Consider the following 24,115-nt stretch of genomic DNA (forward strand, 5'->3'; position numbering starts at 1 on the left):
ACACTTTATGTAAAGAGCAAAGTGGATAGAAGAAAATTATTTGTGGCCAAGTAACTCAATCCTATCAAAAATGTTTACATTTTGCCAACATAGGGCAATATGTTATCAAAGTTCTGACTAAATAATTGATATCTTCATCTATCAGTATAGAGAACAATTATGGATTCACATAGACAAGAACTAAACTATAGAATCCTCCCAATCTAACAATACTTCTTTAACTTTATGAGAAGCAATTCAGATACATGGTAGTCCACTTAATTACTTGAAGGCTCCAATAAATGTCCTTCCATTGGTATTGGCAAATCATGCTTTCATGCTTGCAGATCATGCTTTCTTCCATTACCTGTTAAATGAATATTCATTATTACACATTTGCTTCTCTGACACATATTTGCTGGCAAACTGCTGGAGTCTGAGTCTAGATGTTACTTAATGAGACTGGCAGTTGGAAGCTCAAATCATCTTTATGACTTCTGTGGATTTTACCAGCTGCCAGTGAATGATATTACTTTCCCATGATTAGCCAATGACAAATGACTCTTCTCTTTTTCATCCTTTTCCCTAGAGTGATATTGATGCAGTAGAGAAAGAAAAATTCCAGAAAAAATACTGTATCCTTGGCCATACTTGAGTAGACTTCTAAAAGATCAATCTATTAATAAAAAAAGAGATTGATCTATAAAGGCAAAAGGCCTGAGCAAGACAGGAAGAGTTATTGGGTTGGAATAAAATTGGCTTCATTATGGGCGACAGAGTGTCACAAAAAGCGATATATCCTTTTAGAATCAAGATTATTGCAAAAACTGCTTCATTACCTGTGGGATTCTTGACTCTCCTGCTCAGGTATTGATATAGGTCAAGGATAAGAACAGTTTGATTTGGATACTTTGATCTGTTTCTGGTAGAATAAAAAATTGATTATGGAGCAAGTAAGCAGAATACTGTATGCAGAAGAAGTATCATTAGTAGAATTGGATATTGTCAGAATGAAATTCTCCAAACCCAGTCTAAGTTTTCTGTTAAATTAGGACAAAAATAAGAGCAATAATTTGGAAGAGAAAAATCAAACAAGTTTACAGATAGTGCAAAGCTAGAATGGATAGCTAACTAGCATATTAAATGGTAGTCAGAATCCAGAAAGATTGTGACAAACTAATATGTTTGGCCGAATCATATGAGGTGACATTTATTATACATAAATAAAAGCCCTTTTTTGTTTAAAAAAGATGATTTCACAAGCACAAGATTGTTAATGCATAATTCCAGGAGAGTTTCCAAAGGTGGGGCTTTTGGTGGATAACATGTTCAATAAGAATACTCATGTTATAGGGTAGGCAAATTTTTATTTTTTATTAAAACTTTTATTTTCAAAACATGCATAGATAATTTTCAATATTTAATCTTGAGTAATCTTTTATTCCAATTTTTCCCTCTCTTTCCCCCATCCCACCCCCTAGAAGGAAATAATCTATGTTAAACATGAACAATTTTTTTACAAATAGTTCCACAATTATTATGTTGCATAAGAAAAATCAGATCAAAATGGAAAAAAATTAGAAAGAAAACAAAATGCAAGCAAACAACAACAACAAAGTAAAAACACTATGTTATGAACCACACTTAGTCCTCACAGAACTCTCTTTGGGTGCAGATGACTCTTTCCATTATATGACTATTAAAACTGGCATGAATCACTTTGCTGCTGAAAAGACACAAGTCCATCAGAGTTGGTCATTATATAATCTTATTGTTGTCATGTCTAATGATCTCTGGGTTCTACTCACTTCACTCAGCATCAGTTTATGTAAGTCTCTCCAGGCCTCTCTAAAAGCACCCTGCTGATCATTTCTTATAGAATAATGATATTCCATGACATTTGTATGCCATAATTTACCCAGCCATTCCCCAACTTATGGGCATTTACTCAGTTTTTAGTTCCTTGTCACTACAAAAAGGGCTGCCACCAACATTTTTGTACATGTAGGTCTTTTTCACTTTTTTTGATGTCTTTGAGGACTGTAGAGACACTGTTGGATCAAAGGGTATGCACAGTTTGATAGTCCTTTGGACATAGCTCCATTTTTCAGAATGTTTGGATTGGTTCACAACTCTACTGACAATGTATTAGTATCCCAGTTTTCTCATATCCCTTCCAACATTCATGATTATCTTCACTCATCTTAGGATAAGCAAAATTTCAAAAATGGCAATGTGACTTTAGACTGAATTAAGATGATGGAACCATAGATCTCAAGCTAGAAGAAATCACAGCAACCTTCTAGTCCAATTTCTTCATTTTCTTCATTTTATAGTTGGGGAGACTGAATTCAGCTTAGGGAGGTTAAGTGACTTGACTAAATTTCTACAAGTAATAGTAGCTGTTGTTAATCCTTCATTTTCAAAGAGGATCAATAATACCATGGGTGATGGTGATGCTTTAATTGCAAATGAATTGAATTTGTGAGTCAGAGCTGCACAAAATGGTCAGCCTCACTCTCTCTTCCAGAGCTATCACAGTCCAGTGGAGAAACAAGAGTTGAGATGACTGGACTTGCCTTTTAATGCCATGGATGACTTGGCATCCATGTATGACCATCCTAAGCACAAATTACCTGGTTCTTTTTTTTTTTTGCTTATTCTTTGTATCTCTACTATGTGTCATATAATAAGCAATTAATAAATGCTTCTTGACTCACTCTTTGAGCCCAGAGGCCACAGTTTTGCTCTCTTTATATCCCCAAATGCCTAGTATAATTCCTGTATAAGTTAAACATTAAATAAGTATTTGAGTTTTGGTTGATTTATACTATTCTTATTGAATGAATTTCAAGGTGATTTAACATGCTTTCCTTGAAAAAAAACTATTTTATTTGTCATGGATACATTTTTATTTTTTATTAATTTTAATAATTATTTTAATTTTTGTTTTTTTTAAATTTTTTTCTTTATATATCCCCAAACATAAAAATAATTATCTCTTATAATTATATTTTTATGAAAAAGGGAAAATTCATTAAAATTAATCAACACATTGACTGTATCTTTAGGTATACATCATAATTTACATATCATAGATTCATATTCCCTCTGTAAGGACCTCTCTTATTTTGCTCGTCTTGGCAAATACCAGGCAAGAAAATTCACAGGTAACTAAGTTGTTAGTCGTAACTTTGGATAGTGAATTGTCTCCAGAATAAGTTGCAAAATAATAAAAATGGGATGAAAATCATATGATCCTCTGGATTTTCATTAGTTGAGGAAAATGAGCACCTACAAATGACCTAAACACCCCCAAAGAAAAGTGGAAGTGATATAGCTAAAGACTATTCTTGTTTAGAAGTCAGGGGGATTTAACCTGTGGCCTACATTAAATGTTACAACATTATGAATTTATATTCTTAGATGTATGATTCTTCCTCATACAACCTTTCAAAATCCTGACTTTCTTCAAAGATTGATTTATGTTCCACTTCCTAAAGAAATAGTTTCTGATCCCTCAATTGTTAGTTATCACAAGTATCCTTGTATGCAATATTCACTGAATGGTTCAGCTAGAATTTTGGGAGATGGATGCCAGAACCACTTCTCAGATGACCTCTCCAATTGATCAAGGACAGGTAGACTTAGAGATGACAAACCTGACCCAATGCTCCCCCCAAGGGAAGCTCATTTGTATTCCTTGTCATTGGGGACCGCCAAGTATGGCTAGGTCGTTCTACCCTTTCATTCCCTCCTGGAACCCATCAAAAGTTTGTTGTCCATATTTTATAACTTGGACAATTTGTTAAGCCCTGGCGCCTCACAGTGAACTGCCTGCCTGCCAAGCTGATTTATTACCAGTCAAGACCGTGGTAGATGCTGTAGATAACTTCAATTCCAAATCATCTCTAGCACCATTTGCAAGAGCAAGTGACAAGGATATGGGAAGGCTAAGGCTCAGAGAAGGAAAGGAGCTTGCCTATCATTATACAGAGAGACTATCTGACCTAAAAGTAGATTCCCAAGTGGATATACTTTACTCCAGTAAACACTGACTCCCCTCAAAACTTCAAGATGAATCAGAGCTGCCAAACTAAGACTAGAACTGCTCTGAGGAGGATCATTCAGGGAAAATGCATTGGCTATGCAGTTATATTGGCAAGGTTCAAATTTTGACTCCAATACTTACTCTATGGGAAAGTACTCAACTTTTGTTTCTTTCACTTCATCTATAAAATTGAGGAACTGGATGTTATAGCTTCTAAGGTCCCTTGCAGCTCTAAGCCTAATAAACAGGGATTTAGTTTTGCTGGATAACAACTAGGCTTTTCTCCACCTCAAAACTAAATTTCAAGTTCTCACAGTGCCAAGCCATGTCTAAATTGTAGCCAGTCAATTCAACCCATTTTTCAGCCTTTGCCTAGATGGTGCTTTTTCTCACACAACATTTGAGCATCCTTATTTCCTTCGAAGATTGACTTATTTTCCATTTCTTGGAGGAAGTATTTCCTGTTCCCTAGACTGTTAGTTTACACATGAATGTAAGTCCCTGTATACTGTATTCATTAAATGAAATGGCAGCTCTATGAGAGCAAACAATAGTCATCTTTTTGCTATTGTTTCACCAGTGCTTTGCAAAGATCCTCATCTTTTTTTAAAATTTTATTTATTTTATTATTATTATATTATAATAATTATTATTTTATTTATTTATACTGTATTTTATTGAATTGTATCATATTGGGCTGTGCTATATTGTGTTGATTTGAACACAATCTAGGGTTACCTTACCTTACCTTGGAATTTGTCTTTTTCTTTTTTACTAAGGCATTTGAGATTAAGTGACTTGCTCAGGGCCATACTGCTAGAAAATGTTGTGTCTGATTCAGATTTGAACTCAGGTCCTCCTGACTTAAGAATTCATATTCCACACATCTAGCCATTCTGGAGAGCAATTTGGAACTATGCTCAAAAAGTTATCAAGCTGTGCATACCCTTTGATCCAGCAGTGTTTCTACTGGGCTTATACCCCAAAGAGATACTAAAGAAAGGAAAGGGACCTGTATGTGCCAAAATGTTTGTGGCAGCCCTGTTTGGAGTGGCTAGAAGCTGGAAAATGAAAGGATGTCCATCAATTGGAGAATGGTTGAGTAAATTGTGGTATATGAATGTTATAGAATATTATTGTTATGTAAGGAATGACCAGCAGGATGAATACAGAGAGGACTGGCGAGACTTACATGAACTGATGCTGAGTGAAATGAGCAGAACCAGGAGATCATTATATACCTCAACAACGATACTGTTTGAGGATGTATTCTGATGGAAGTGGATCTCTTCGATAAAGAGAGCCTTAATTGATCAAAGATGGACAGAAACAGCTACACCCAGAGAAAGAACACTGGGAGATGAATATAGACTGCTTGCATTTTTGTTTTTCTTCCCGGGTTATTTATACCCTCTGAATTCAATTCTCCCTGTGCAACAAGAAAACTGTTTGGTTCTGCACACATATATTGTATCTAGTATATACTGTAACCCATTCAACATGTAAAGGACTGCTTGCCATCTGGGGGAAGGGGTGGAGGGAGGGAGGGGAAAAATTGGAACAGAAGTGAATGCAAGGAATAATGCTGTAAAAATTACCCTGGCATGCGTTCTATCAATAAAAATTTATAAAAAAAAAAAAAAAGAATTCATGTTCCATAAAATGACTGTCTTTTTATAGAGAAAAGATAATGTTCATCTAGTGAAAAAGGTAGCTTGTTAACCCTGTATACATGCATACACACACACACACACACACACACACACACACACACACACCTTATTAAAAGCTGCCTAGCAGTAAATGCATAGAGTTCAACTTGTACCTGAGCAGAAACCTTTACAATAGTATACTAGATAAGGGGTCATCCAAAGCAAGGGGTCATTCAATCTTCACTTGAAGACATCCAGTGGGAGGAACTTTGTACCTTACAGGGAAGTTCATCAGACTTTAACAAATCTCTTTGAGAGTTTGGGCAGTTTTCCCACTCTCTTATTTCAAGCCACAGCCTTTCTTTTTTCAGCTCTTTCCTCATTTTTCCTAGTTTTTCCTACTGAGTCCAAACAAAATAAGCCAAACTCCTCTTAGTTTTCTCAGCCTTTCAAATACCTGAAGATAGTTAACTGTCCCCCTTCAGCAGACTTACTGTTCCTAGATTCATTCTTCAAATGGATCTTATATTACATAAAAACTTTTACTATTTCTCCCCTTCCTCTCTTCAGGAGAACACATTCCTTGAGATCCTTTCTACTTCAGTGATACTCATCTCCAAAATGTGATGAATTGAATATAATATTGTAAATGAGGTCTAAACAGTGCAAAAAACATCAGGACTCTGTACAATTGAGTCTTGACATTTTGATTCTCTTAATACAATTTAAGATTTTGCTAGCTTTCGTGAATATTAAAGACCAATGATCAGCTTGCAACCAAAAATCCCAGGACTTTCCCCCAATAAATTCCTATGTAGCTATCCCTTCCCTATCTCAAATATATGAAATTGATTTTTTTGCACAAAAGAATAAGACTTTACATTTATTTTTTGATAGCTAGCATTATAAAGAATTTTACAACTGTGATTTTTTTAATTTTTTAAATTTAATTTAATTTTTATTTGATCCTTGGACAACTAGGGAACACAGTGGATAAAGCGACAAGATTCATCTTTCTGAGTTCAAATTTGGTCTCGGACGCTTACTAACTCTGTGATCCTGGACAAGACACTAAACTCTGCTTGCCTGAGTTTTCCCATCTGTGATATAGGAAGGAAATGGCAAGTAAGTTTCTCTAGTGTCTTTGACAAGAAAACTCCAAATAAGGTCATGAAGAGCCATACACAATTGAAATTAAAATATGATTCTTACAGCCACTCTATGACATAAGTATTACTATTGTTATCCCTAGTTTGCTAATGAAGAAACAAAGGTTAAGTAACTTGTGAGGTTCAAACAGTTAATTAAGGTCTGGACCAATATTCAAACTTTGATCTTCTTAATTCTAAGTCCAGCTGTACCACTTAACTGCTACTAAATTTCATCTTATTTATTTCACCCTACTGGCATTTAAAAAAAAAGATACTGATTTATCCACTTAGTACATTTGCTATCCCTTAAATGATTCAGATATCTTCAACACATTGAATTTCTCTTGCTTAGATGTTTTAAAAAGGTAATGAATAGCTTAAGATAATTTTTTAAGTAAATGGGGAATTTATACTGAAGCTATTGAATGCATTTGAAATCTCCTCACCATTCAAAATGGTTGGAAGGGAATTGAGCTATAGAATTAAGAGTATGCTCAGTCTGGGCCTTCAAGCTAAGAGTAATAATTAGTGTATGCACCATAAAACTAGGTTTTAATTAAATACATCCTCAAATGGGGAAATTGGAAGTTTTATGGAGTGCAGTATATATAGAACACTTTCAAAATGGTATTGATATCCAGGGAAATGCCAAATTTAACTGGAAAGTTAACAAATGTAATTCACATATGGTATTATAAAATGAATACAACTGAGAATAATAATAGTAATAAGCAGAACTTTTTTTATTCTTCCCCTAAAATTATGGTTGCTAATGAAGAAAAGGAAAAAAAAACAGTATGTAGTTCTGAGATAATTTATGGGAAATTGCATGAGGATTATGGGATTTAAAGATAGATTGGGCCTTAGAAGTCATTTGATGCAATCCCTTCATTTCGTAGAGGTAGAAAGAGAGGGACAAAATGATTTAACTAAGATAACATGGTGAATAAGTATTATTTAATACTATTTCCAGGCTGCCTTTTGGAAGCCAATGTGAACTAGAAAAAATTCTAGAGTTCCAGAATTCCTCAGGGCTAGCTACACAATTGTAGAGAAAATAGGAAGCCAGTGCATAATGAACCCAAGCTTCATTGTACCAAAAATGGCTTCTGACTTGTGCCTACTGATTACTAAAGGGGTTGAGGCCAGGGTGAGAGCATTCAAGGAATATTTTAGAACAAAGCCAAGGCAATAGAAATTTTAAACTTGTTGGAACATGTTTAGCAATTTGCTTCCTGATTGGTATTAATTTGATGTGCAAACACTTCAGAATGTTTTAAATAAATTTATAGATAGGGTTCAGTTGGTATTATTGTCAGCTTAAAAAAGTTGTGTATGAGTGAGTGTGTGTGTGTGTGTGTATGTGGACAGTACAGGGAGCCCTTCTAATACTAATTATCTTCTAATACAAACCTTGAAAACTTACTTATTAAATTTCTTCTAACATATTCAAAGTATTTGAGATATCTTCAAATCTCTATCTGAGATTTTATTTTATAAAAACCTGGTGATTTTTCCAACAATGAGATGATTCAGTTCAGTTCCAATAGACTTGTGATGAAGAGAGTCATCTGCATCCATAAAGAGGGCTATGGGGACTGAATGTGATTCACAACATAGCATTTTCACCTTTTTTGTTGTTTGCTTGCTTTTTGTTTTCTTCTCATTTTTTCTCCTTTTTGATTAGATTGTTCTTATGCTGCATGGAAATGTGAATATATATATGTATGTATGTATGTATGTATGTATAAGAATTGTCCATGTTTAACATATTTTGGATTACTTGCTGTCTGGGAGGGAAAGAGGAAGGAAAATTTAGAACACAAGGTTTTGCATGGGTAAATATTAAAAACTCTTTTTGTATACACTTTATAAAATGAAAAGACATTATTTTAAAATTGCAAGCTTGGCAAGTTAGAAGGGGTAATGTCTCCCAGAAGTGATGGGAAGTACTCAGTATAAAAGATATTGCTATAGGCTTAAATTAGAAGATATGAATTCAACTCCTATCTTTTACACTTACTGCTATTTGATAATGAACAAGTCACTTAATTTCTATAAGCTAGTTTCATAATCTGTAAAATAAATTAATAACCCTCAACATACCTGTCTTACACATTTTTACAAGAATCAAATGAGATAAAATAGCACATTGGATTTAAAAATACATATATATTTTAAATGCTATAGAAATGTCAGAAGTGATTATTAAATTAATTATCTAAAGCCCCATAGCAACTCAGTAGAAGAGTACAGCTTCAACTTCATTCAACAAGACTTTTTATACCATCTACTACATGCTACACACTGGTCAGTGTTGCTAGGAAAATAAAAGCTAACAATTCCAATAGTCTTGTGAGGGAGAGCGCCATTGGCATCCAGAAGGACTATGGGGACTGAATGTGGCTCACAACATAGCACATTTTGTTATTCTTTGCTTGTGTTTTTTTCTTTCTCATTTTTCTCTTTTTGATTTGATTTTTCTTATGTAGCACTATAAATGTGGATATATGTATAGAAGAATTGTATAAGTTTAACATATATTTGTTTACTTGTTGTCTAGGGGAGGAGTTGAGGAGAAAGGAGGGAGAAAAATTTGGAACACAAGATTTTGCAAGGTGAATATTGAAAACTATCTTTGCATATATTTTGAAAATAAAAAAGCTATTATGAATTTTAAAAAATAAATGCTAAGATGAAACAGTTCCTACCTTCAAAGAGCTTATATTTCACTAAAGAGAACAGTACATACATAGACAAGGAAATAGAAATAGGGATAGGGACTAGACTTTTGAGTTTATTTGATATAGGGAACTCATAGATAAGGTGATTTATTCCACAAATGCTGATGGCATTTTCTCTACAACAAGATTAGAATCTTATAGCCCATGAGGAAATTTCTATAACTAAATCTATTATTTTATATTCTCAATACTTTTCTGTCAAAAATCTTCCTTGGCTTTAAGGAGCTCACAGCTTAGTCAATCTAGCTTTACCAATTTCAATTAATCACCAAGATTGCATCTGTTCAGTGAAAGTGAGAAAAGCACTGGAAAATTAAAATATTGTATATATATAATATATATATATATATATATATATATATAGACAGCAAGAAAAAATATATATGAAAAACATTGAAAAACAAAAAAAAAGCAAAAGATTTCCATAAGATATCAAGAACACACACACACACACACACACACACACACACACACACACATACAGAGAGAGAGAGAGAGAGAGAAGAGAGAGAGAGAGAAAGAGAGAGAGAGAGAGAGATTTGATTTCCAAATCATAGCAGTGTAGTAGTGTTGAGAGATGTCACAGTTGAAGCAAGAGGACCTGAGGTCAAATCTCATCCCGGATACTTATTAATATGACTTATATGATATATACTATTTATATGACCTTGGAGAATTTGCTTAAAGTTTTTCAGCCTTTTGTAAGTGTTTTGTCATCTGTTAAGAAAATAGGGGATCTAGATGGCACTAGAGATCTCCTCTATCTATTTCATCAGGTTTCTCCAATTTATTATATCCTCTGAATTTGGTCTTTGTTAGCTGTACCTCATAGTTTTATGTTCTGAGTATTCTATTCTAATCAGCTTCCCACTTGGCCTCCTACTTTTTAAATTCTTCAAATCCGAGCCATATGAATGTGTTACTTGATTAATATTATTAAAGAATTTTCTTATCATGTTACCCTCAGAATAAAAAATCTTCAAAGAATGCCCATTGCCTACATATCAAAAGTCAAACTATTTAGCCAGAGAACCTCCTAGGGCTTTCTACAATACTGTTCTACTTGTCTTTTTCCACTGCATTTTCCTTCTTATTCCATTGACACTATGTTCTAACTAATCTAAACTGTTCATTTTTTCCCTTTAAGGAAACACTGCATTGTACTGCTTCTAAATCTTTGTTCATGTTTTTCCCTCTATTTGGCCTGAATTTTTGAAATTTTATATACATTAGGTTTATTCCTATCCTTTAAGGTTCTATTCAATTCCTATTGAAATAAAAAAAACAAAAACTCCCCAAAACAAACAAACAAAACCCTAATATCTTATTATTTTTCCAAAGCATTTCAGATTAATCTGACTTCTTTTTTTTGGCAGAGATGACAGGACATGTGTGGAACATTGCACATCTACCAAACTTAATTAACTAATGTGTTGGTTAATGGATAACTCTGTTGAACTCTCTTCTCCCTCCCAATGTCTCCCTCTTCCCCCTTCTCCTTCTTCTCCTCCCACTTTCTCTACCCCTTCTGTCTTCCTCCCTGTTTTCCTCCCCTTTCTCCCGCTCCTCCCTCTCTCCCTCTTCTCCTTCCCACCTCTCTCTTTGTTTGCTTTTATGTCTGTCTGTCTCTCTCTGTCTTTGTCTATCTCTCTCTCTGTCTCTCACTTTCTGGCAGGATATACTTTCCTAGAAAAGGAAAGAGGAAAAGACATATTGGAAATGAAAATGTTTGAAAAACAAAAGATATCTATAAAAATTTCAAGAACACAAATCCAATAATAATGTTCAATAAAGTTCTAATGTCATGATTTGGAAATCAAATCTCTCTCTTTCTCTGTCTCTGTCTCTGTCTCTCTCTCTGTCTCTCTGTCTCTCTGTCTCTCTCTCTCTCTCTCTCTCTATATATATATATACATACATATATATATATGTTTGTGTTCTTGATATCTTATAGAAATCTTTTGTTTTTTTCAATGTTTTTCATATATATTTTTTGTTGCTGTCTATATACATATATGTGTGTGTATATATATATATATACATATATATATATATACACATATATATTTACAATATTTTAATTTTCCAGTGCTTTTCTCACTTTCACTGAACAGATGCAATCTTGGTGATTAATTTAAATTGGTAAAGCTAGACTGACCAAACTGTGAGCTCCTTAAAGCCAAGGATGATTTCTGACAGAAAAGTATTGAGAACATTAAACCCCCCTATTTGAAAATTTCTAAAGAGAGGCAACACATCACTTCTCAAGGTTAACCATTATACTTTGGGACAAATGTGATTTTTTTTTTTCATTAAAGCTTTTTAATTACAAAGCATATGCATGGGTAGTTTTTCCAACATTGAACCTTGCATAACCTTTTGTTCCAAATTTTCCCCTCCTTCCCCCAACCCCTCCACCAGCTGGGAGGTAGTCCAATTCATGTTTAATATGTTGAAATGCATGTTAGATCCAATATATGTATACATATTTAAATAATTATCTTGTTGTACAAGAAAAATCAGATCAAGAAGGAAGAAAAAGAAAAACTGAGAACGAAAACAAAATGCAAGTAAATAACAACAGAGAGAGTGAGAATGCTATGTTGTGTTCCACACTCTGTTGCCATGGTTCTTTCTCTGGGTGTAGATGGTTCTCTTCATCACCACATCAGTCAGAATTGATCATTGTATAGTCTTGCTATTGTCATGTATAATGATCTCCCGGTCCTGCTCATTTCGCATAGCATCAGTTCATATAAGTTTCTCCAGCCTCTCTGTATTCATCCTGCTGATTATTTCTTATACAACAATAATATTCCATTACATTCATATCCCATAACTTATTCAGCCTTTTCCAATTGATAGGCATCCACTGAGTTTCTAGTTGCTTTCCACTACAAAGAGGACTACCACAAACATTTTTGTACATGTGGGTTCCTTTGCCTCTTTTAGGATCACTTTGGGATATAATACTAGTAGTAATACTGCTGGATCAAAAGGTATGCACAGTTTGATAACTTTTTGAATGAAGTTCCAAATTGCTCTCCAGAATGGTTGGATCCATACACAGTTTCACCAACAATGTATCAGTTTTCTCACATCCCCTCAAACATTCATCATTATCTTTTCCTGTCATATTAGCTAATTGGACAGATGTGTAGTGGTGTCTCAGAGGTGTCAATTTGCATTTTTCTGATCAATAGTGATTTGGAACACCTTTTCATGTGGCTACAAAGAGTTTCAATTTCCTCATCTGAAAATTGTTTATATCCTTTGACCATTTATCAATTGGAGAATGATTTGAACTATTATAAATTTGAGTCAAGTTTCTATATATCTTAGAAATGAGGCTTTTATAAGATTCTTTGGATATAAAAATGTTTCCCAGTTCATTGCTTTTATTGTTACCCTTTTAATATCATCTGCATTAGTTTTGTTTGTACAAAAAAATTTTAACTTAATATAATCAAAATTATCTACTTTATGATCAATAATTATCTCTAGTTCTTCTTTGGTCACAAATCCCTTCCTCCTCCACAAATCAGAGAGGTAAACTATGTTCTTCTAGTTTGTTTATAGTATCATTCTTTATGTGTAGATCATGAACCCATTTTGACCTTATGTTAGTACATGGTTTTAGTTGTGGGTCTATGGCTTCTTTCTGTCATACTTGTTTCCAATTTTCCTAGCAGTTTTTGTCAAATGGTGAATTCTTATCCCAAAAGGCGGGGCCCTTGGGTTTGTCAAATACTAGATTGTTTTAGCCATTGTCTATTTTGTTCTATGAATCTAACCTATTCCACTGATCAACTTCTCTATTTCTTAGCCAGTACTAAATAGTTTCAATGACCTCTGCTTTATAATATAATTTTAGATCTGGTACAGCTAGGTCACCTTCATTTGCTTTTCTCTTCATTAATTTCTTTGAATTTTTTTTATCTTTTGTCCTTCCAGATGAATTTTGTTGTTATTTTATCTAGGTCAGTAAAATAGTTTCTCAGGCATTTGATTGGTATAGCATTAAATAAATAAATAAGTTTAGGGAATATTGTCATCTTTATTATATTTGCTCAACCTATCCATGAGCACTTGATATTTTTCCAATTGCTTAGATCTGACTTTGTTTGGAAAGTGTTTTGTAGTTTTGCTGATATAGTTCCTGACTTTCCCTTGTCAGATAGATTCCCAAAATTTTATATTAACAACAGTTATTTTAAATGGAATTTGTCTTTGTATCTCTTGCTGTTAGATTTTGTTAGTGATGTATAAGAATGCTGATGATTTATGTGGACTTATTTTGTATCCTACAACTTGGCTAAAGTTGTGGATTATTTCTAATAGTTTTTAGTTGATTCTCTGAGGTTCTCTAAATATATCATTATATCATCTGTAAAGAGTGATAATTTGGTTTCCTCATTATCTGCTCTAATTCCTATAATCTCTTTTTCTTCTCTTATTGCCAAGGCCAGCATTTCTAATATAATACTGAATAGCAATGGTGATAGTGGGCAACCTTGTTTCACCCCTGATATTAATGGGAATGGTTCTAGTTTATCCCCAGTACATATGATGCTTGCTGATGGTTTTAAATAGATGTTATTGACTATTTTAAGGAAAAGTCCATTATTCCTATACTCTCTAGTGTTTTTTAATAGGAATGGGTATTGAATTTTATCAAATGCTTTTTCTGCATCTATTGAGATAATCATGTTTATTTGTTTGTTTGTTTGTTTGTTTTTTGCTAATTTGGTTATTGATATAGTCAATTATGCTAATAGTTTCCTTAATACTGAACTAGCCCTGCATTCCTGGTATAAATCCTACTTGGTCATGGTATATTATCCTGGGGATGATTAATTGCAATCTCTGCTAATATGTTATTTAAGATTTTTGCATCAATATTAATTAAGGAGATTGATCTATAATTTTTTTTTCTTGTTTTCATCCTACCTAGTTTAGGTATCAGTACCATGTCTGTTTCATGAAAGGAATTTGGTAGGAGTCCTTCATTCCCTATTTTTTTCAAATAGTTTATATAGTATTGGAGTTAATTGTTTTGTAAATGTTTGATAGAAATTCACATATAAATCCATCTGGTCCTGGGAAATTTTTTCTTAGAAAGTTGATTAATACCTTGTTCTATTTCTTTTTCTAAAATGGGATTGTTTAAGTAATTTACTTCCTTCTGTTAATCTGGGAAATCTATATTTTTGTATGTATTCCTCCATTTCATTTAGGTTATGAAATTTATTGGCATAAAGTTGGGCAAAGCAACTCCTGATAATTGCCCTAGTTTTCTCTTCATTGGTGGATAGTTTTCCCTTTTCATTTTTAAAACTGACAAATTGATTTTCATCTTTCCATTTTGTAATCAAATTAACTAAAGCTTTATCTATTTTGTTGTTGTTTTTTTCACAAAACCAAGTCTTAGTTTTATTTATAAATCAGTATTTTAGTTACAATTTTATTAATTTTTCCTTTTATTTTTAGAATTTCAAGTTTCATATTTGATTGGGATTTTTAAATTTGTTCTTTTTCTAGCTTTTTTAGTTGCAAGCCCAATTTATTAATCTTCTCTTTTTCTATTTTATGAAAGTTAACATCTAGAGATATAATATTTCCCCTTATGACCACTTTGGCTGCATCCCACAAATTTTGGTATATTGTCTCATTATTGTCATTCTCTTGGATGAAATTATTGATTGTGTCCAAGATTTGCTGTTTCATCCATTCATCTTTAGGATGAGGTTATTTGGTTTCCAATTTCTTTTTGGTCTATTTGCCCCTAGCTCATTATTGAATGTGATTTTTATTGTATCGTGACTTGAAAAAATGCACTTACTATTTCTGCATTTGATTTTGTGGTCTTTATGTCCTAATATATGGTCAATTTTTATATATGTTCCATGAACCACTGAGAAGAAAGTGTACTACTTTCTGTCTCTATTCAATTTTCTCCAAAGATCTACCATATTTAGTTTTTCTAGTATTCTATTTACTTCTTTAACTTTTTTTTGTGTGTGGTTTGATTTATCTAGTTCTGAGAGTGCAAGGTTGTGATCTCCCACTATTATAGTTTTGCTGTCTATTTCTTCTTGCAACTCTCTTAACTTCTCCTTTAGGAATTTAGATGCTACACCACTTGGCACATATATGTGTTAATATTGATATTGCTATATTATCTATGGTACCCTTTAGCAAGATATAGTTTCCTTCCTTATCTCTTTTAATTAGATGAATTTTTGCTTTTGCTTAATCAGACAATAGGATGGCTATCCCTGCTTTTTTTACTTCCCTGAAGCATAATAGATGATGCCTCAGCCTTCTATCTTTATTCTGTATGTATCACTCTGCTTTAAATGTATTTCTTGTAAACAACGTTTTGTTGGATTCTGGCTTTTAATCCAGTCTGCTATCTGCTTATGTTTTATGGGAAAATTATGCCCCTTCACAGTTACAGTTAAAACTACTAATTCTGTATTTCCTGTCATCTTATTAACCCTAAATTATACTTTTCTCTTTCCTTTTCCCCTTTCCCTCCTCCCCAGCATTTTACTTGTGAGCACTATTTGCCTGAAGCAATCTTCCCCCTTTAGAGACCTTCCCCCTTTCTTATATCTTCCCCCTACTATATACTTATAGTGTATATATATACACTATATATATATATATATACTTTTCCTTTTCTATTTCTCTTTTTCCTTCTATTTAGTCTACCCCTTTCCTTTTCCCCCTTTTCTCTCCCACTTTTCTATAAGATGAGAGATATTTCTCTGTGACACCAAATATAGCTAATATTCTTTCTTTGGGCCAAATCTGATGAGAGTAAGGTTCACGCAATATTTGTTACCCTTCCTTTTTTCCCTAACTTAGTATATGTTTTCTTTGCCTCTTCCTGAGATGTAATTTTCCTCATTTTACCTCCATTTTCCTAATTTTTTGTTATAATCCCCTTTCTATGTCTAGTTTCTTTTTTATATTACAACAGTAAAATCATATTATGCATGCACTCTCAATGTAGACCCATAACAGAAATACAGTGCTCAAGCATTTTTTTTAACCTTTTTATGCTTCTTTTGTGTTCTATATTTGGAGGTCAATTTTTTTATTAGTTCTGATCTTTTCATCAAAAATAAATGAAATTCACCAGTTTCATTAAATGTCCATCTTCTTCCCTGAAAGAAAATGCTCATTTTAGCAGGGTAATTTATTCTTGGCTACATTCCAATTTCCTTCACCTTTTGGAATATCAGATTCCAGGCCCCTTGATCCTTTAAAGTGGAAGCTGCGAGGTTCTGAGTAGTCCTTATTGTGGCTCCTCAGTATTTAAATTGTTTCTTTCTGGCTGCTTGTAATATTTTTTTCCCTTGGTCTGATAGTTCTCAATTTAGCCATGATATTCCTTGAAGTTTTAATTTTGGGGTCTCTTTCAGGAGGCATTTGGTAAATTTGGTAAATTGGGAGAAATGGCAAATTATGTCATTTTACCTTCTGTTTCTATGTTATCCAAGCAGTTCTCTTTGATGATTTCCTGAAAGATAGTGTCCAGGCTCTTTTTTCATCATGTATTTCAGGGAGTCCAATAATCCTTAGATTGTCTCTCCTAGATTTATTTTCCAGGTCAGTTGTTTTCCCAATTATGTACTTTACATTTTTTTGTTTGTTTGTTTGTTTTGCTTGATAGATTTTTGTTGTCTCATTGAGTCATTCATTTCCATTTGTTCAATTCTGAATTTTAGTGAATCATTTTCTTCATTTCCTTTTTCCTTTTTAACTTCTTTTTTGTATTTGGCCAATTCAATTTTTAAATGAATTGTTTTGTTCTATTGATTTTTTTTTTCCATTTCACAAATTCTGGTTTTTAAGAAGTTATTTTCTTTTTCCACTTCAAAAATTCTGTTTTTAAGGATTCATTTTTTTTCTGTTTCACAAATTCTGTTTTTCTGGGAGTTGCTTTCTTTTTCTATTTTATCAAATTTATATTTTAATGAGTTTTATGCTTTTTCTATTTCATTAAGTCTATTTTGTAGTGAAATTTCTTCAGATAGTTTTTGTGTTGTCTTTTGCAAACCCTCTTGCAAATTTTTCATTTCCTTTCCCCATTTTTCTTCTAGCTCTCTTTAAAGATCCTTTATACTTTCTTTTAGGAGAGCCTTGTGTGATGGGAACCAGTTTATATCACCTTTTGGGGCTTCATCTGGAGACAATCTGCCTTTAGTCTCCTGAGGGTTGGAAATCTGTTCTCTTTCACCATAAAAGCTGTCTATCATCAGAGTCCTTTTTACTTTTTTGCTAATTTTTTTTTAAGTTAAGGTCTGCCTTTAGCATGGGAGAGGTTTTCCAAGCTGTGGCAGGTATGCTTGGTCAATGCTGATTTACTCCTGGTGCTGAGTAGGCATGGCCATGTCCCATGAGATTCTGGCATTTCAGGGTTCACTTTTGATTTTTTGTGTGTGTTTATATTGTATGATTTATAACTTTTCTGCTGATCTAGTGGTTTCCAATCAGGGCAAAGTAGCCAACACTGCTGTAGATTCCTCCCCATAGGTTCTCTGCCACATGGAATCAGCATTGCCCTGCAAGTCTGTTCTGTCTGTGCTGGAGTTTGTGGTCAGCTGTTTGTGTTAGGTTGCCTCCCTCCCATTTCTGATAGAAATAGACCTTTTCTGGTGATCTTCAAAATTACTACTGCTGGTAATTTATTGTATTTCAATATGTGTGGGTTCTGCTGGTCCAGAGCTAAGTCAGAGGCTGAATTTTGTTATTAGTGTGAGGGTTGTAGAGAAGGTCAGAGAGAAATATGTGGCATCTCTGCCATCTTGGCTCCACCCAGAGAAATGTGATTATTATCCTGGTTTTTTCCTCAAAGTTTGAGTTGAAATCTGCCTTTCTTGTACCCATTTCCAAAGAGAATAATGTTTACCTCTCTTTTGTATAATACCTCCTCAAGTACTTCAAGGAAGTTTGCATGTCTACACTAAGCCTTTGATTCTTCAATTTTAAGCAATCCAAATGCTTCCATATATCATCTTTCACCTCTCTAATTTCTGCAGAGCCTCTCCAAGCATTCTGCACACAATAGGTCTTGCCCATATTCCTAACGGAGCCCCTCCCAGTACTCTGCACATAATAGGTCCTTCCATGTTCTTAGCAGAGCTTACACATAATAAGTATCCAATGATATGTGATGAATGATGAAAGGGATGATTGAATGAACTCCTGAGATGTGCAGGTACATTAGACAAGTAGCCATTCTCTGTAATTAAGCCAGAGATCACAAAGAGAAAAAAAAAAGTTAGCATTTGTCAATTTAATATTCACTCCAGGAAAGTATCATCTATCATCTAGGTACATCAAGGCGTTATATCCTTTCTGATTAAGATAGTCCTAAATGAATGTTTAATGACAGAACACTGCATCCCTGTGGATTTCAAAACTGCAAATTAGGCTGGCCAACTCTGTCAGAAACATCTGTCTGCTTCCATATGTGTCTCTCAAAGCCTGAGAGAGGTGATCCTTCACAGGGCCTTTCCAGATGTGCCAGAGTGGTGGAAGGGAGAGATTTTATGAGTTGCTGCTCTGCCTTTGTGAATGGGGACAGGTTGAGTTCCTTCTGTCTCAAGAAAGATGTGCTAATGATTTGACATCCTTGTCATGAAAGAAAAAAAAAAAAGGACAGAAATGGCTGTGATTGGAAGCAGAAAATATTTGGGTTCAAATCTTGAATGGGATCAAATTCTGGATAGGAGACAAGTTCACTCCTTTGGGACTTTATAGTCTGGATGATAAAAAGTTCATCACAATGTCCTTACTACCTTTCTAGAGCTGTTATAACAAATCAGATTATGCATAGAAATGACCTTGCACATCTTAAAATCACTACATAAAAGTCTGCTTTTATTGTAGCCTAGTAAAAATCAAAATAAATAACATTTATATCAGGTAGATGAGTGTAAATGATACAAATCTAGAGCAGGAAGATTTGAATTCAAGTTCAGCTTCTGGCAAGTTACTTGATTTTCAGTCCTCTAGGTAGGTCTCAAAAGCTACAAATTTTGGAGAAACCATTGAACTGCTCTGATTAAGGATTCACCTCCCCCCTCCCTTATTTATCAGCTACTTTTATCATGAGCTATAACTCCAATCCCTTTTGCGATGTAGAGATGGAGTTTTAAGGCTGGAAAAACACTTTGCAGATTTTTATGCCTCTTGATCCTATTAGAATAATTCTGTTGCATCGATGTTATTATTATTCACATTTTTTTAAAATGAGAAAACTGAGGCTGAGAGAGGTTGAGGGATTTTTTTTTTTTTTTTTTTGTCCAATGAGTCAGTTTGCAAGACCAGAGATTAGAATATAGCTTTGCTAGACTCTAAGTCAATCACCCTTTCCATTATAACCTCTAGCAGATTCATGTAGGGTCAAAAGAACAGGAAATCTGGAATCAGTGGAGCTGGGTTCAAATTTTGATTGCCATGTTTACTCCCAGTATGATACCAGACAAATCAATTAATCTCCTTGGGTCTGAGATTTCTTCTTTATCTATGAAATGAGGAGTTTAGGCTAGATTTAGACAGTGAGGTTCCTTCCATCACTAGATGAATAATCTTGGAATTAATTTATACAAAGCAAAACTCTACTGCATGCAATCCACTGGGGGAGAGAATAGAAGCCTAGCATAATGTGTTTTGTGTGTGAATCCAAACCTGGAATTTCCACCAGTATAGAAAGTCCTTCCATTGTTCAGTACTTTATAATTTCAAGAGTTATCTGGAAATATGTTAAGTACTTTGCTGAAGGTCACAGACTTCTATATGTTGGTGCTGAGACTTGCACCCAGGTCTTTTTCTACTTGCACATGAAATCAAATTAACAAAACTGCCAATCAACATAGACTATTAAATACACCTGAATAAAATTGAAGTTCTCCACTGTACAGAAATAGGGAATGGAAATCTATGTAGGCTAAGTCGTTCTCAAAATTCTTTGGTCTTTGTCCCACTTCCTTCTTTTTTTTTTTTTTTTCTTTTCTAAGAGAAATGAAAAAAAAAAAAAGATATTCCACAAAGGAAGGAAGAAAAAGAAGCTTGAAGGATGGAGAGCCCCATATGAGCAATCAAATCAAATCTGGATTCCTTTTAAAATGAACGTTTATGTTTAAAATGCACTTCCTATTTGGCAAATCACTTCTGGTCCATTCATATGGTGCACAATGTAATACAAAACACATCTATTTGATATGACAATGCTGGTGATGTACTGTCTTCAGTCATGAATAAACAGTAGCTTGCAGCCAAGATAAGGGGCTGCTTATACATTGCTAATAGGGATTGGAATTACAGTGAAATTCTAAATGGACAGTACTTATGGTAATTAGTTAAAAACCACTGACTGAAACAAAATCCTTGAGTTAAAGGCACATCACTCAGGATTTCAGACTTCATTAAAATGAGAACTACTGATGCTCCAGGAAAATTGTCTTGTTTTACTTACTTTTTTTTTTTTTTTTTTTTTTTTTTTTTGTGCTTATCTGCAGAACCACCTGAGGGCTTGCAGCTGGTTGTTGTACCTGAAGATTTGGTATCTATTCCTCCCCCTTTCTTTCATGGGCCTTGGTGAAATCTAATCCTAGGCACTGTCATTGTACTGGGACCAAAGTTGGCTTTTTGCAAATATGGAAATATTCTAGAACTGGAGAGGAAATTCAATGTAAAACAGAATGGTCAGAATAATTAATAATAATAGTTAATGTTTATATTGCTTTTAAGTTTGCAAAGGACTTTATATATGTTATATCCTTTGATCCTTACAATAAGCCTGGTATAGATTCTGTTGTCATCCTCATTTTTTTTTGCAGATGAAGAAACTATATTAAAGATATTAATGACTTGCATAGGGTCACACTGCTCAATGATTGAGGTAGGATTTTAATTCAGTCTTTCTCACTCTTAAGTTTAGTACTCTATCTACTTTGCCAACTACCTGGCAAAGGAATTGGAGTTAGGTGACTTCCATTCCTCTGAGACCTATTACTTGTGGGATCCCAGGCAAGTCACTAAATTACTCAGCTTCTCCTCATCTGTAAATTGAAGAAATTGGGCAAAATATCTTTTAATTCTTTTCGATTCCAAGTTGATAGGTCTATGATCTTATTTGAACCAATTCCATGCAATAAGCATTTATTATTTATTATGTGCCAAGCACTGTATTAGGCATTGAGCCCAAAACAACACAAACAAGGAGAATCTGACCTCAAAAAACTGTCATTCTTCATGGTTAGAATAGGAAGAGGATTGACATGTGTGTATACATAAACACACACACACACACACACACATATTATATCAGCCTTTTTTCTTCTTTTTTTTTCTTTCTTCCTTTCCCCTCTCTCTCCTATCTTCCTTTTCTTCCTTCCTTCCTTCCTTCCTTCCTTCCTTCCTTCCTTCTTTAGATTTGTTCCTTTCTTTCATCTATTTATCTCTTTATATATTAAATTATATATATATATATATATCAAATATAGTTTATATTTCAGTATATTTACTGTATTATGATACATATATATAAATACTATATATTCTATCATTAGAATATGTCAGATCTCTTGTCATTTTATCTTCCATTTCTATGAATATATATGTATATGTATTTGTATGTACATACATACTCATACACATTATATGTGCCTATATAGACATATACATATACAGATGTACATATATAGATACATATAGATATATGCATATACACATATGTAAATATGTATATATATATGTGTGTGTGTGTGTGTGTGTGTGTGTGAACTCATTTATCTTGCTACTTCCCCTTCTAAACAAGATCATGACCCATTCATGCTTTTAGATTTTTTACAATAATTTTCTGTAAATCCTTCATAAAGAATCCTTAATTTTTATTATTATTTGCCTCTTTAAGGTGGAGAAAAGGAGAAATGTTGATAGAAAAGAGAGAACAGCAGTAACTTAGAGTCCACTATTTTTTTCTGGATGTTCTTAATCTCCTGAAAATGGTTCTAGATTACTGATTCAGAAGGCTCCCCATCCTGGTAGTGCGGAGCGGACCAGCAGGCCCTACTCTAGCCTGAGTTCTCCCACTAGGGCTCTAGATTTTCAGCCAGGAGGTGGGGATTTAATTCTGATTCTGCCACTTACTATGATTTAGGAACATCAATTAACTTTAATTGTCTTAGTTTCCTAAACTGACAAATAGATAATTACCTTTTATAAGATCTCTCTTCTAACTTCAAATTTTGATAGATAGAAAAGGTAATGATGGGAACCTCCTAAATGTAGAAGTGATTTCACAAAACCCATATAAAAGAGAGGTTAGGATTCCATTGTCAGTGAGCTAGTAAGCATGTATTAAGTATTTACTATTTGTCAGGCATTATGATAAAGCTGAGGAAACAAAGAAAAGACAAAAATGTCCACAGTGCTTGTCCTTAAGAAGCTAACATCCTAATGAGGGTGACAACATTCAAACAACTGTGTTTATATAAAAAAATTCAGAATAGATAGGAATTGGTGGAAGGTAATATCAGAGGGAGAATCCTGGGGGAGATGGTAAAGACAGTAAAAAGCCTTTCAAAAATTGTGGGCTTGGCAATATTTTCACTCTGTCAAATTTGGAAACCCATGGATGTGATGTCAGAAAGGTCTAAGTGAAGAGGCTTTTGCCCAAACCAGCCACAACATGATGCTCTTTGTGGCCTTGGTAATAGAGGGAAAATGTTGACTACCAATTTAATGATATGGAGTCTTAGAGGACATCTATTTATTCTGCATATTTTTACATTATGTATTTAAATATGCTTCTCTGGATATATATCCCCCAATAGCGGTTAGCTCACTGGAGGCAGGGATGGATTAATTTCTGTTTTTTCCTAATTTCTATTAGTCCTTGACATATTTAAGATACTTAATGATTGGTGGAATCAATACTAGGAAAACAAATCTCAACAATAAAACACAAAAGTGTTCAACTGTATATTATTTGAAAACATCCAGTGAGGAAGTACTGACTCCCTCCCAAGACATGTTGGTCTATTTTGGATAGCACTCATTATTGTAAAGATTTTCCTAATAGTGATCTTAAATCTTCCTTTACTTTTTTTCCAGCTTCTGCCCCTTGCTCCCAGTTGTACCCACTGTAAATGTATTCTGTACATATTTGTCAAATTGGATTGAATCGTGACAATTTAGTCAGCTTAGCAAATATGTTCCAAGGTCAATTGACCAAAAATGCTAATTCAACTCAACAAATGTTTGTTAATTCATCTTTGTACCAACCATTCTACTTTCTGGGATAAATAAGAAATACCAAAAAAAAAAAAATAGACAGAAAGAACAGCCAGAAATAGAACAAGTTCTGCCCACAAGGAGTTTATGTTCAGTTACAAAGAAGCTGTGATCAAAAAGTTGTCTAAGTTGGGATGTATGACTTTTCAAAATATTTATTTGGATAATCAACTTCCTTTCTTATCCTGCATATTTTATTTTATGAATTGAAAATCATAATTA

This window comes from Antechinus flavipes, chromosome 3 (assembly GCF_016432865.1).
Source record: "Antechinus flavipes isolate AdamAnt ecotype Samford, QLD, Australia chromosome 3, AdamAnt_v2, whole genome shotgun sequence".
Lineage (NCBI taxonomy): Eukaryota > Metazoa > Chordata > Mammalia > Dasyuromorphia > Dasyuridae > Antechinus > Antechinus flavipes.